General features: G+C 47.7%; 1 protein-coding gene across 3 annotated transcripts in view; it reads right to left on the bottom strand.

Annotated features, from left to right (window-relative positions):
• Nucleotides 1-15,475, bottom strand: part of LOC127633378 (cGMP-dependent protein kinase 1) — a 280,392-nt gene that overhangs the window by 251,157 nt on the left and 13,760 nt on the right. Inside the window, exon 2 of one of the 3 annotated variants that reach the window (XM_052112425.1) lies at nucleotides 613-701. The exons of the other annotated variants lie outside the window; for them this stretch is intronic. The gene's annotated coding sequence lies outside the window, so the exon portion shown is untranslated. The remainder of the gene's footprint in view (nucleotides 1-612; nucleotides 702-15,475) is intronic. 3 annotated transcript variants of the gene reach the window in all.

Raw genomic sequence — 15,475 nt, 5'->3', positions numbered from 1 at the left:
ATGCTGTCGATTGAGCTTCACTTGTATTGAACCCGGAACATTCCTTCAAGAGATCACTACTAATAACTGCCCAATTCTAACTCTAAAGTGCAGCAGTGAATATTCATGTTGTCCAAGTCATCATTTTCATGCATATGAATATGAGGGGAACATGAGATTTACAATGAACTGTGGGGTTCCTCTGACCAAATTGGAACTTCAATTTCACAGTACTGCAAAAATGTCGCTAGTTTCTCTAGAGATCCCAGACACCTCCATTCAACACCACAGTATGTGAGATTACTCACAGAGAGGTGTAAATCTCAGAAATGAGCATTTGAGAAAATCTGAGAGAATCCCCCATACCTGGGTCTTTGTGAATGTAATCGATACTTTGCCTCGTCAATGGATTTATTCCTTCTTATGCAGTGGATCAGAGCTCTTTGTGGTGACTCATATTCAATGAAAACGGCATAATCCATTTCGCAATGCATTTAAAATGGCCTTGCTGCTGCATTACAAGTTCCCTGTCATGTAACTATTATGTTTTATTTTACATCAGTTAGTTCCAGTCTTGTGGCAAATCCAACACATTCCTTAAATCCTACCCTCTTGCACCCCAAGGTTATTTACCTGTAATGAATTGCGTAGAGTATGATGGGCTAGGAGGCTAATCAGTTAGCAGTATGATGAGATGAGAACACTGCTGGGGGATATTGCATCTAAAATGGAAGATACTCAATAAAAACACAGACAAGTTGGGTGATACAAACAATGAAATGCCCCACTGCTGTTATACTAAATATCCATCAATTGGCCAATCAGATTAAAGGACCAGAACTAACTGTCTTATAATGCTTCATTAATCTATGCACTGATTGCACAAATGGGTCTGCATAGGGAAAAACTGGACCACTTGTCTTCTTTGATTAGAAATGGCAGTATGGTAGGTATAATAGCTACAAATGGATCATCTGTGCATGAGTACAGGAGCCCAGAGGAGACATGGAGTGTTAGATGACTTCTCAGATGCATTGCATTACTAGCACTCACACACTGGGTTCTAATAAGAACTCAAGATCCATAATCCTGTCTGGAATAATGACATTAACAATCAGCACAATGTCTTCTGATTCATCATTCATGTGGGCATCAGAGCTATAACCAAAGGCAGTTCTTTGTACATAAAAACTGACCTCCAAGTTAACATAAATCACTGATTCTTCAGGAAATTCACCTGAAATTAGTTTGTAAATAGCAGCATTTCTACTTTTAGATTGGCACTAGAATGCTCTTAACACAAATGTAACATTTCATTTGATTTTCCGTTTATTTTATATTTATGGCATTACGTTATCACTCAAAAGTAACAATTTTTTAAAAAAATAAAGCAGTTAATGTGGCTCAAGACTCATGTTCCAGGTCTCCTGAAGGCATATGCTAGGGTTGGGTGATGAACAACCCTATGAAAGTCATTTTTTCAGTGTAAATTGTAGTCATGAGTGCTATGAGGGAAGTTCGTACAAAGAGGCATGCATGTTCAAGCAAGAACTTGCATTGTTAACACAAAATAACACAAGATATTGCATGAACCACTATGAAAAAGGTTCTCTCATAATGTCAATGGATGTCAAAAGTTTAACTGCAAAATGACTTTTTTCACACCAAAATCTAGCTTCTGCCTTAAGAAGACTTGGAATATGATGCACAAGTCGCATTAACTCTTTTTATGATACTTTTGGGGCCTTTTTTAAGCTTTAAAATAAGTCTATCCCCTGCCAGTGTTTAGAGAGGATGGTCAGCTGTATTCATTGAAACATAATTTTGTGTTCCACATAAGAAAGAAAGCCATAAAGGGTTGGAACAACATATGGGTGAGTAAATTGTGACAGCATTTTCAGTTTTGGGTGAGCTTTATGTAATTGAGCTATATTTTCTGTGTCACAACCATGTTAACTCCATCAAATAGAATGCTAACTAAAGAAATTGTTTGGGATTAAGATAATTTCCTTATACATATCATAACTTTATTTTTTCATCGATTTCTTTGTCCAGTTTTGGTGCAGTACACAAGAATACGTAAACTAATGGTGTGAAAAAAGCTGCCAAATAGATCTTATAGTTTGTGTGACTGTGCACATTTCAAATTGCTTATAGGACTCTTGAGGGATCACTACTGATGTTCAGTTCATACTCATAACTGCAGCAGTGGATATGCGTGTCGACAAAGCGATCATTTGCATGCATATGAATTCCAAGGGGCAATTGAGATTGAAACTAATGGAACATTTATAGGATTATAAACTAATTTCACGTGGTGGTCTCTTACTCCTCGATCGTGCAATCGCTTAGAGAAATATGGCCTAATTTGTTTCTTCTGTCAGATGCTGAATGGGGAATTAAATACAAATCACTTGATGAAGAGATTACATTCACACAATCCATTATTCCCAAGCACACGCGGGCTAACATCGATCAACAATGAGTTATATAAAAAAGACAAAGGACAGTAGTATGACTTCAAAATCCAGCATCTCGCTGTACAATTAGCTCACATTCCTCATGTTTAAGAAGACATAGTTATATTAAGAAAATGTCTCTGGTTAGCCTGAGTTGGCATGTGAGTATAAAAAAGTGAGTATTGCCAGCTACGCAGCATCTCATTCCCTATGTTCCCAAAATACGGAACATGACCTTTCCTTTCGTAGTTCACTTCGACGCTGCATCGGGTGCTGATGCATTGGGAACAGTATCAGGGTCTGACCCCAAATGATGTCAAAACTAAATGTTGGAGGGTCGTAAGAGGTATTCGTATCATACTATGAAGTATTATTTCTAAACTAGAATATACTCTCTATAAAGCTCTGTTTGATTTATAGTTATAATTTCAGCCACCCCTAAAATGGGTAATTCCATTATCATTACCTGAGAAGATCAAATAAATCCGCTATAAAACTTGCTTTCAGGGACGCTTATTCATTACTTATTCACAGCTGCCAATTGTATCAACCCATGTAGCAAGCATATAGTGGCACACAAGTGGACTATAAATTTTTTTACATTTAAGCTGACTCCTGTTCCAGCAGAGAGCATAGGAAACAGGAGTTAAAACCCTCATCCAGATTATAAAACCTGACAAAATATGCAGAGAGGCCCAAGCTGCAGCCATACAAATGTACTCCAAGGACGGACCTCTTGCCAAAGCCCACGAGAATGTCACACTCCTTGTAGAATGAGCCAGAATACCCATAGGCGAAGACAAACAGCACACCTCATAAGGACTCGAAATTCCGTCCACAACCCAATGAGACAGCTTCTGCTTAGTGACCAAAACCTACTGTTGCGGTGACCAAAGCACACAAACAGCTGTTCTGATTTACGCCACTGGATAGTGTGATCAACATAGACACACAAAGTTATAACAGGGTACAGCATATGCAGCCACTCACTCTCATCTGACCTGAATGGGGGAGGAGAGAGAGGACTTAAAGAATGACCTGTAAGCAAAACAGGGTAGAAGCAACCTTGGGTAAAAAACTCAAGCAGGGTGACAACCATTGAACAAAATGTATAGACAATACAATGACTGACAGGACAAGTAAGACCCCAACCTTCTAAAATAGTGCCAATGCCAGAAGAAGGGCAGTCTTAAGGTTCAGAAATCTATCAGAGACTGATGCCAAGCGCTCAGATGGGGCATGTGAGAGTGCCTCAAACACCACCGACAAATCCCCTGATGGGACGTGAACAGGTTGAAAAGGCCTTAGCATGTGCACTTGGTGCATAAAGTGTGAGACAAGAGAATGTCTACCGATTAAACCCCATTCATAAGCCGCTACTTCTATGTTCTTCTGCTATAGCGGCGACATAAACTTTAAGCTTTGCCGGTGCAACCTCGACCACCAAAACGCTCTCTACACGGTTTTAGGAGGTTGATGTGGTTAATCTGATGTGCTCCTCCTCTATCCGTTCGTTTCACCTCATAATCGATTTCCCAACTCAAGGTGTCAACTTGCCACTTGGCGAGAAATTTAGAGCTTGATATGGGAAGTAATACAAGGAATTTATCTCCCAGAGTAAATTCTCATAGCCAAGTTCTCATATTACACAACTGGCTTTGATTTTCTTTAGCCTGGAGCAAATTCTCCTGTGTTAATTGCTCCAGTGTGTCTCATTATTTCAGCTTCAAAAGTCCTCTTTCTGTCACGGTGACTGATGACAAACACGACTTTAAGATAACTTTGACTGTTTGCCCTTTTGAACAATAACAATGATTGCTCGTTCATTGCCATGGCTGCTAACATTAACATTGTTAATTTGCTATCGTGTGCCTTAATTCCGCTCTGCCTCTGACATCACTTGGCTCGTTGTGGCTCCACTACGTTTCTCACTTTATTTCCTGACCCAGACTTTATCATCCTAATTTTACAATGTTGCCAGTTACAACACTCACACACAGCACCATCATCATCAGTGCTGTCTGATCACAGCTGGGCTTCTCGGATTGACTTGTGTATTACACATAATGTTAAACAGACCCGGGAACCGCAGCAATACAATGGGACCCGACCTGGACCCGGCTGACCATATAAAAGGTGGATCAGAACCCGTACAGAAGACCTCTAAAATACTGGAGGCATTGACCATCAATCACTTTCACGTGATTAAAGGTGTGTCGAAGGGTCTCGTCTCTTGACTGCTCCAGAGGGAATTCCCTGCAGGGAATCCTCTAAGGGTAGGGGAAGTCGAGGCTTCCACCTCCCTTACGTCCTCCTGATGTGGAGCTGACATCGACGGCCCTGGCAGATCCACCTCAGCCAGAGAATCACACGCTACACACTGATAAGTTTGGTTGTAGGACCCATCCACATACTAATAAAGTAGTAAATGCCAGCCAATTCATACCCAAAATTAGTGGGTGGTTGAGGCGGTGACTAACGAATCATCTTAAGGCGATAGTGGTATGAAAAGTGCCATACTACAAATCTTCACTAGCATCAGAATAGAATTCAAAACAGATTAAAGTGCAGCAAGAATTTCTTTTTTTTTTTTTTTTGACTGTTTAAGTGCTCATGGAAAAGATGTGTTTTAAGTCAGGTTAAGTTTGAAGACAGAGAGTGAGTCAGCTTCACGGATGGAGTTGGGAAGGTCATTCCACCAACATGGTATGATGAAACCGAAAGTCCTGGAAAGTGTTTTGGTGCCTCTTTGTGTTGGTACAACAAGGCGACACTTGCTTTTGTCCCCAAAAATGAATAATGACCATCACTACAGGGTCATTTTGAATATCCACATGCACACACTTTACCTCCCCCCGCCGGCTCATATCCAAAGCATCGGATTGAACGAAGCTTTGGTGATTGGAGGTTTGATTACAACCTGAATCCACCAAGGCTTGGTATGGTCCCTCCTTAATATTCACAGGTATCCGGTGCGCAGCCTGTGGTGCGTCAGGGATCCGGACCAATGTCTCCACCTCCATCACGGGGCATTGGTCCTGGAAATGCCCAAGTTCACCTGAACCCTAGCAGACCGGCCCAGACTTCACGGCCACACCTATGGCAGCGGATTCACCAACCCGTGGGAGAGAGGGTTAGGGAAAATCAGTGGGATGAATGGCCTACGGGACCGGGGAACTGTTTTGGGGTCTGAATTCCCTGTTTCTGGGGATTAGAATCAGGATGAGGTAAATGAGAGGGGGAGGGAGGATAGAGAGAGAGAGAGAGAGAGAAGAGAAGAGAGCTTGCCAGCCCCTGAACACGTGGTCCTCAGCCAGCAGGACCGCCCCATCCAGCGACGCCGGTCAGTGGCACTAGACCCACTCCACTGTCCCTTTCAGTAGCCGGTTAATAAACTGCTCCAGTACCACAGGTCGATCACTGCCACGGTGTCGTGTTCGGCTGTCAGCAGCCACCACCGGCAGGAGTCACGGCACTGTGGGGCAAAGGCAAATGGGTGGCCAAGCATCAGCGAGCGGAAGTGCATGTGGTGCTGCTATGCGCTGTGGCCGACCCATTGCAAGATGGCTCTCTTATGTCCTCATACACCAGGAGGTTGGATGCATGAAAATTTTGGGCCACGAGTTGGGTTCCCCGAACAACAGCGGCAGTAGGCTCCAGCCGTCCACTCAAAGATCTTGAGGAACGCATCCTGGTCGTCCTTAGGTCCTATCTTCATGAGCGTGATGTGAGGAATGGCCATAAGGGAGACTGGGGTCACAGCTGAAGACCCTTCCTGGTAACTAAGCTCTGTAACATCTGACGGTCCTCCACTTGAGCCTGGAGGATCACCTCAAACCACTACTCCTGTTTGGGGTAGAAGACTTCATGACGATGTGTTCTTCCTCCTAATTCCCAGGTTTCGGCACCACTGTGACAGATCACTAGCTCTCCACTGAAAGAGGAGGCGGGGACCAGGTGAGCAATCCAACATAAGCCTTTTATTTTTTATACTTTTTAGTATAGCACAAACTGGTAGCTTTTCAGCTCCACCTAAACGCACAGGTGTCAATCCTTACCGTTCTTCCTCTCCCGGCCTCGCTCTCCACAGACATAGCTTGGCGACACACACGTCACCACAGAGATATTTAATGAGACTAACAATATAGGACTAGTCAATAAAGCTAATACAATTATGTTGCAAAATCATCAATTATGACATGAATATTCAATATATCACCCAGTTATAGTAGGGCAAGAAGTGATTGGATCCATTTGAAATTGATTGGATTGAAAGAAACACCATTCAAAAAGAAAGTAGTTTCAGAGGTGGAGCAAGTTATTACATTCTGATTACAAAGACACATTTTTTTTTTAAATCTTTGGAATAATGTGCGCTGATGAATAATTCACAATAAAAACAGGAATGTGTATTAAGAAGGTAAATTGAGTCAATTTGGATTTCATGCTGACTTTAAAGTCTATTTCATTCATAACATACCCTGTTTGCCACGTTCCATGCTAGAACATTCGTATCATGACATACAGTATTTGAATGGCAAATCACTAATCCGTAAATCATTTAGAAGCAGTCCATGTAGCAGATCACAATCAGAGCCCAGGCCCACATGCAGACTGACCTGAATAAAGGTTGCTGATAACTTTTAGGGTGACTATGTTCTCATGTAAGATTGCAATTCACTCTTGTATGCCTAATTTTAGCTCATGTTCACAAAGGCTAATATACCAGAAATGGTATATTATACTATACATACGTAACCTAGACTTTCCCCTTCTGTCGCTCTCTCCACGTTGTGTCAGAGAAGCGACACTAGGGGTCCACTTATAAAAGCGCCACGCGCTGAGCCGTGTACGTGAACTGCTGATACAGGAGCGAGCAGGTATTCTTACGTGCAGGACGACCAACTGTATCAGGCTGCACGTACCCTTCCCCAATGCCCCATTTAAGCCATCAGGATTCCTTATCTTTACCCCGGAAGGGGGAACAAGGTGCTGGCTGCCAACCTGGGAACGGGCCAAGCCTGGCCGGGCCTCTTTTCTCTCTATGTTTCTCGCATAGAGCAACTTAGGCCGGGGCCCTTACACGCATTGAGGGAAGGGGGTCTTAGCCCTTATTCAGGGCGGAGAAGACCCTGCGGAGGCCACGCCTACCCGAGAGGGGAGGCAAGTTTAAGTGGAAAAACCATCAGAGGCCTGACTTAGGGCCTATGTGGAAAAGTCGGTGCGGTGGTGGATCCAGCCTATAGAGGGGGGAACATACAGCACGGCAACCAAGGCAGCCGTGACTGCCTAAGGGAAGCACGGGAGTCCGCTCACCAGAGGGGACAGAACCGTGGCGTTACACACAGGGGGAGTCCGAAGGAGGCCTTACCTGTGGAGCACCTACACCAGTATAGGGTAGCTTTGGCTTGGGACGGCGAGTTCCTCCGCTGAACTGCGACCCACGAGGGCTAGGGAGGAATCAACCAGTGTCCCAAACCTGAGATCTCCTGGGAATGAAGGCGCACTGTTTTCCCTGGTTAGGGGGAAGGGCGCTAGGTGCAAGCGATTCACCCGGTCAGATCGTGAGCGTGCCACCGAGTTCTACGGGCTCGGTACCTGAGAGAACACGGGACGATACTGACCCAACTCGGAGATTGTAGAATCTCGCGAAAGTGTTAGGTGTTGCCCAGCCCGCTGCTCTACAAATGTCTGCTAGGGCAGTGCCCCTAGCCAGTGCCCATGAGGATGCAACACTCCTGGTGGAGTGGGCTCGGACCCGCAAAAGGGGGGGGGGGCACGGCCTGGGTGTGATAAGCCAGGGAAATGGCGTCGACAACCCAGTGGGCGAGTCTCTGCTTGGAGACAGCATTCCCTTTCTGCTGTCCCCCAAAGCAGACGAAGAGCTGCTCAGAGCGTCTAGTGCTCTGTGTGCGGTCCAGGTAGATACGTAAGGCACGTACTGGACACAGCAGTGAAAGGGCTGGATCTGCCTCCTCCCGGGGCAGCGCTTGCAGGTTCACTACCTGATCCCTGAAGGGTGTGGTAGGAACCTTGGGCACATAGCCCAGTCGCGGTCTTAGGATCACAAAAGTGTCTGCCGGACCGAACTCCAGGCAAGCGTCGCTAACAGAGAACGCATGCAGGTCCCCGACCCTCTTGATGGAAGCGAGCGCGATCAGCAGGGCGGTCTTGAGAGAGAGGGCCCTGAGTCCAACTGAGTCAAGCGGCTCGAAGGGGGGTCTCTGGAGTCCCGTAAGGATGACCGAGAGATCCCAGGAGGGGAACAGGTTAGGCCGGGAGGGAGCTATCCTCTGGGCACCTTTTAGGAACCTGACGATTAAGTTGTGCTTACCAAGAGACTTTCCGTCTACCGTGTCATGGTGGGCCGCGATAGCGGCGACATACACCTTGAGGGTGGAGGGGGACAGCCTCCTCTCCAGCCTCTCCTGAAGAAACACGAGCACTGACCTAACTGCACACGTCTGCGGGTCTTCGGCTTGGGAAGAACACCAGTCCACGAACAGACGCCACTTTAGGGCGTAAAGATGCCTGGTAGAGGGGGCTCTGGCTTGGCTGATTGTATCTACGACGGTAGATGGTAGACCGGCTAGATCTTCTGCATCCCGTCCAGGGGCCAGACGTGGAGGTTCCAGGAGTCTGGGTGCGGGTGCCAGAGCGTGCCCCGTCCCTGAGAAAGAAGGTCCTTCCTCAGGGGAATTCGCCAGGGAAGGGCTGTCGTGAGGAGCGTGAGGACCGAAAACCAAGTCCGGGTAGGCCAATAGGGGGCTACCAGAATGACTTGCTCTTCGTCCTCCCTGACGTTGCATAGCACCTGTGCAAGAAGGCTCACTGGGGGAAATGCGTACTTGCGCAGCCCCGCGGACCAGCTGTGTGCCAGCGCATCTGCCCCGAGGGGAGCCTCTGTCCGGGCATACCAGAGCGGGCAGTGGGAGGTTTCTTGGGAGGCAAACAGGTCTACCTGAGCCTTGCCGAACCGGTCCCAAATCAGCTGGACCGACTGGGGTGGAGCCTCCACTCCCCGCCAGGCAAGCTTTGTCTTGACAGCGCGTCCGCTATCACATTGAGGTTGCCGGGGATGTGAGTGGCACGCAGTGACTCCAGTCGCTGCTGACTCCAAAGGAGGAGACGACGGGCGAGCTGTGACATGTGGGGGGAGCGTACTCCGCCTTGGCGGTTTATGTAGGCTACGACCGTGGTGCTGTCTGTCCTGACTAGGACGTGTTTGTTCCGAGTTAACGGGAGAAACTTCTGCAGGGCCAGAAAAACAGCCAGCAGCTCTAGGCAGTTGATGTGCCAGCGCAGCGGGCCTCGGTTCCACCGGCCTGCGGCTGCGCGCCTGTTGCACACGGTGCCCCAACCCAATTTGGAAGCGTCGGTTGTGACCAGAACGCGTCGGGACACCTGCTGCAAGGGTACACCTGCCCTTAGAAAGCAGAGGTCTGTCCAGGGTTTGAAGGTTTAGCGGCAGGCAGAAGTAACTTTTACGGCGCCATGCTCATCTCGGGACTCGAGTCCGGAGCCAGTGCTGAAGTGGTCTCATATGCATCAACCCCAGCGGCGCGGCCGCCGCGGAGGATGCCATATGCCCCAGGAGCTGTTGGAAACATTTTAGCGGGACCACGGCGCCTGGCTTGAAGGAAGCGAGGCATTTCAGCACTGACTGAGCACGCTCGTTGGAGAGACGTGCTGTCATTGAGACTGAGTCTAACTCCAGACCGAGAAAAGAGATGCTCTGGACCGGGGAGAGCTTGCTCTTTTCCCGGTTGACCTGAAGCCCCAAACGGCTGAGGTGCCTGAGCACTTGGTCTCTGTGTGCACATAGTAACTCTCGAGAGTGAGCCAGTATGAGCCAGTCGTCGAGGTAATTGAGTATGCATATGCCGGCTACTCGGAGCGGGGCAAGAGCTGCCTCTGCGACTTTCGTGAAGACGCGAGGGGACAGAGACAGGCCGAAGGGGAGGACTTTGTACTGATACACCTGGCCGTCGAACGCGAACCGTAGGAAGGGTCGATGTCGAGGGCAAATTGAGACGTGGAAGTACACGTCCTTCAGGTCTACCGCTGCGAACCAATCTAGATGCCGGATGCCAGATAGAATTTGTTTCTGGGTGAGCATTTTGAACAGGAGTTTGGACAAGGTCCGATTGAAAACTCGCAGGTCCAAGATCGGTCATAAGCCGCTGCCTTTCTTGGGTACAACAAAGTAAGGGCTGTAGACACCCTTCTTCGTTTCGGTTGGAGGGACAGGCTCTATCGCGTCCTTTAATAGAAGGGAGGGGATTTCTTCGTGCAGGGAATGGGCATGTTGGCCGTGTACTGCGGAAAAATGTACGCCCACGAAGGGGGCGGAGACTTGGCAAACTGAATTGCGTAACCGAGTCGAATGGTCCGGTGCAGCCAGTGTGACGGGTTGGGCAGTGAAAGCCACGCATCTAAGCTCCGTGCTAGGGGCACCAAGGGGACGAGTTTTTTGGACGTACCCGGCGGGGGCTTCGCAGCGGTGCGGAACAGGTAACGCGCCGTCGGGAGGCAACGTGGCGTCCCGAGGCTCCGGTGCTGAGAATAAACTCAAAGCACTTACCTTGCTCCACGCACCCGGCAGGGGGCGGGTTCGTGACTGAGGAGGAGGTCTGATGCTGGCGTCCTCTGGACCAGTCGTGAGGCTGAAGGCCGGGACACCGCGTCCATGGAGCCGGGACTGTTGAGGCCTGAAAGCGGGCCAGGTGACCCCAGAGACAACAAGGAAATAGCTCTATAGAGTGTAATGAATTTAACAAAAAATTCTCCTCCCGGCCCTCCACCGTGGAACGGAGTGGTCTTACCAGCTCCGGAGCTAACGTCTTGGTCTCTGGGTCTGTCATCTCAGGAGCGCCTGGGAGCCTTCTGGGTCCTCAAGGGGGTCCGTGAGACGATGGGCGTCCAACTTCTGCGGGGGGCTCAACGCTGGGGCTGAGAGCTGGGCCCACTCACTTGTTAGTTGAGGCGGAGCACCACTTTCTTTCTTTCTTGAAAGCCGCAGGAGGACGCCCTCGGCGAGCAGACAGGGCATGGCCCCTGGCGGCAGGTTTGCGGCAGGGCAGGATGCTTTTTTTGCTTGAAAATAGCCTTCATCTGTTTCTTCACCACTGAGGACTGCTGGGCGAAGTCGTCAAGTGGTGTCGCCGAAAGGACGTAGCTGGGAGACGGGGGCGTTTGAGAAAGCGTGCTTTGTCTGCCTCCCCTACTGCCTGTCCATCGTTGCGTTTCTGGACCACGGAGTGGCCATCGACTGTTCGAGTGCAGTTCCTGCAGCACGTCAAGAACAGGACTACCCAAGTGCAGATTTTGAAGTGCCCTGGCCCGGTGGACTTGCAGGAGGGGGCCATGGCATGCAGGGGGGAGCGGTCTGGGACCGTTCTACCACCGAGGGTAGCGAGAGCGGAGGAGCGAGGAAGCTGGGCTTGCTCAGCTCGTCATGCACGTCCGGGAAGGAATCCAGGGGGGGGGGCACGGCTGTGAGCGGCGCACATGCCCGCGGAACCAATTAAGCCCGGGGAAGCATAGCGGACCTTCTTGCGTCAGGCTCAGACTGGGCGGAGACCCGAAGGTGGCGGCCCAGGCGAGTTATCCGCATCCGACGCCACTGTTACGCTCTCCGATACAGCGGTGATGTCATCATCCAATGTTGGGGAGCTCGAGGGACCGGACGGTAGGCCGTTAAGCGGACCGCACTAATCCCGAGCTCGAGGGAAGCAGGCAAGCGTGCCGGGGAGGCGGGAGGTTTTCGGGGGATTTACCCGGCGAAAGCGTCCCGTTATTCTCCCCAGATCGTTCTCCATCGCCCGCGGTGCCTGCCTCAATCCCGTAGGAAGGAGGCGAGGTGCGGGGGGCGGCGGAGATGGCTCTCTCTCACTACAAGAGAAAGCAGAGATCGCAACGCTGCCGCGGCTATGTTCTCACACTGAAAACATAACCCATTGGAGAGAATGCTCATCCCGAGCTCGGACAGAAACAAGCAAGCGTGCCGGGGAGGCGGGGGGTTTCGAGGGGGTTCACCCAGCGAAACGGAGCCCGTCATTGTCCCCAGATCGTTTTCATCGCCCGCGGCGCCTGCCTCAATCCCGTGGCAAGGAGGCGAGGCGCGGGGGGCGGCTGAAGCGGCTTTCTCTCACTACAAGAGAAAGCCTACGACCGCAATGCTGTCATGGCTATGTTCTCGCACTGAAAACATAGACCATTCATAAAAACGCTGCCTGCGTGTGATCGCAACCCAGGAATGCAAGGCAGTTTTTATGACCGTCAGAGGTGGGGAGACATCAACCACATCCAGAAACTACACAGGGGCGGAAATATCGTCTTTAAAAAGACGCGTCCTGAGAAGGACGTTCAACGCCGTTGTGTTTTGCTCTTTAGAGCGAAATTACTCTTTTAGAATAACTCTTTCGAGTTGTCTGCGCTGTCTAAGCGCCCAGGGGCAAGAATGCACAGCCGTGCACGAAGGAGAAAGCCGCTGTTATGCGCCGTCAGATCCAGAAGCATGCAGAGCGTCAGAGGATTAACCAGGAACTTGGTGTGTAACTCGCAGCAGAGTTCATGCACGACCATCGGCTCCAAAGAAATTTTCTGAATGAACTCCCGTATTTGCGCCGCTTAAATACCTGTATGTCCGGGGGCGGGACATGCAAATACTGGTTGCCAACTCTCATTGGCCTTTTTTCATAGTCCAGAGGTGAATATCGGCGCTCAAGAGAGACCCCTAGTGTCGCTTCTCTGACACAACGTGGAGAGAGCGACAGAAGGGGAACTTGTATTTAAACATATATTTAATTTTATTTTAAGTAGCCTTGTGATTATGAAATTGTTAGCAAGCTTTACTAAAGTTTCATTAAAATGTGTCTGTTGTGCAGTGGAGGACATGAAATTAAAATCGAAAAGCTTATGAGATACAAAAAAATTACTGGAATAAAATTGTTTTACATTAAGTGCCACCTATTTTTCAGGAGTCAATTTGCTTTTTAAAAAAATATGTCATCTTCGTGTGAATAAACCTTTCAGTGGCAGTTCATCTTGCAAATTCGGCCCAGATTTGGTGTGAATAGGCCTTTATCCTCTGACGATGTTCTGACATTTTAAGAAATGTTGTGTATGACTGGTATTACGAAGGCCATCTAATGATAGACCAATAGGAGTACATCACTTTTTATACTGTAAAATTATAGTTCTGCAGAATGAGCAATCCACAAATTCCCTTTTTAGCTTAATTTTCAGACACTCCAACTGCTATATACATTTCTTTTCTGCGTAAAACTCTGTAAACATTAGCACAAGTCCTACTTCAATATTACATGTGAAAGAGGACGTAAGAACATGACACAATTGATTGCCTAGTCAACAATCAGTGTGAAACCCTGTTTCCTCAAATTCATTACATGTGATCTAAAAGGCCATCACAGCCTAGTGCAAAACCTTCTCTTTGAGCACATGGCTGCAGATGGGGGACAGATTTCAAAGTCTTCAGAGGCTAGAAACAGCACCGTTCCGAAGCGGTTACCGTATCAAAAAAAGAGCGAAAATGCCACCTCGCATCAGGAGCCTCAATTTAATCAGAGTCTTTGATATTTGAGGCATCATTATGGTGTCCCGGCAGGCCACTCGTGGAATGCAGACATGATATTTTAGCCAGATGGAGCATGGCTTTATTAAGCCACACTGAATAACTTCAGAGAGGCTGGCAGATAGTGCAGATTGGCACACTTGCAGTATGTGTTGCCATCTTCTCCTAACAGACCTTCTCTCCCAGCATGATTTTTACAGTTCTTCTTAACCCACTCTCTGCTCTTTTGTTTAACAAAGATTTATGTTTGCCCAGACATTGAGTACACACTGAGCGTTTCCCTTAAAAGGAGAAAATATGCTGTTTTGGTGGGAAGCAAGTTGGATACATTCCACAAAACTTCACCAGGGCCTCAGAGTGGGAGAGAACAATTTGAAGACACGGCTGATTGTTGTTTTGCCAGTGTCTGTAACAAGCATGTTAAAAGAAATGTCAGGTGTTGCAGCAATTGCTCTTAAAGGTCAGTGGTATGCATCAGCACAGTCAAAGGACAAAAGAAGTATAATTGGAACCTTTCTGAAATGTTTGTGCTTTAAAATTTCAATGGGAGCATTGTTAAGTCTATGGCTGCAACACAATTATTGTTGCAATAGATGTATTATTGCTTCCACAATTATAACCTGCGACAACAGCCAAACGGCCAATTAAAATAAATTGCAACCATCTCTCCAGTTTCACACATAGGGATTAAAAAAATAATGTTAATAAAATGATGCAACCCTGTCTAAGCATGGTGCTCCTAGTTATATTTAAAGACCACATGAAATGACTTGACAAACACAGATTTATTTCCAGAGTTGAAAAACCTATAAAGATGCAAGTATAGAGCCCCTTAGAAGACAGGGATGGAATTTATTTTCTGAAAAAAGTTTTGCATTTTTTTATAAAATGTTTCCTCACAATAGGTTTTGTTTTCCCTTGCAATAGTTTTGGGATTCTGTGTTTTACTCTTTTACTGATTTCTGTGTTACTGTCACGATTCCCTTGTTGTCTGCCCTGTGTTTCACTAGTCATTGTCATGTACTACACTTCCCACAATTCCCGGCCCTCATCACTGCCAGCCCTGTGTCATTGTTCGTCACCTGATTTTCGTTTGTGATCATCCTGTTTGTTTGTCCATTCCTTTGTCGATTGATTAATGTTTCACTGTTTTGATGTTTAGATGTTCCGATGTTTGCTCCGTTGCCTGTCTTGCCGTGTGTTCATCCAGTTCCGTGTACCTTCCATGTTTTCATGTTTTAGTTTCAGTTTTCCCCCCGTGGATGTTTCTTTTGTTCCTGCTTGTTTGTTTTCACTTTGTTAATAAAGAACCCGCACTTAGATCCCACTCCTTGTCTGCCCTCGTCTGCAATCGTAACAGTTACTTGTAGTTTTACTACAGTAACCATATTCTACAGTAACCATATTTTACCCATGATATTCAAAGTAAAATAATAGTGTG

The sequence above is a fragment of the Xyrauchen texanus genome, chromosome 40 (assembly GCF_025860055.1).
Source record: "Xyrauchen texanus isolate HMW12.3.18 chromosome 40, RBS_HiC_50CHRs, whole genome shotgun sequence".
Taxonomy (NCBI): Eukaryota; Metazoa; Chordata; class Actinopteri; order Cypriniformes; family Catostomidae; genus Xyrauchen; species Xyrauchen texanus.
Note: the sequence above shows the minus strand (reverse complement) of the source record. Positions and strands in the feature narration are given on the sequence as shown.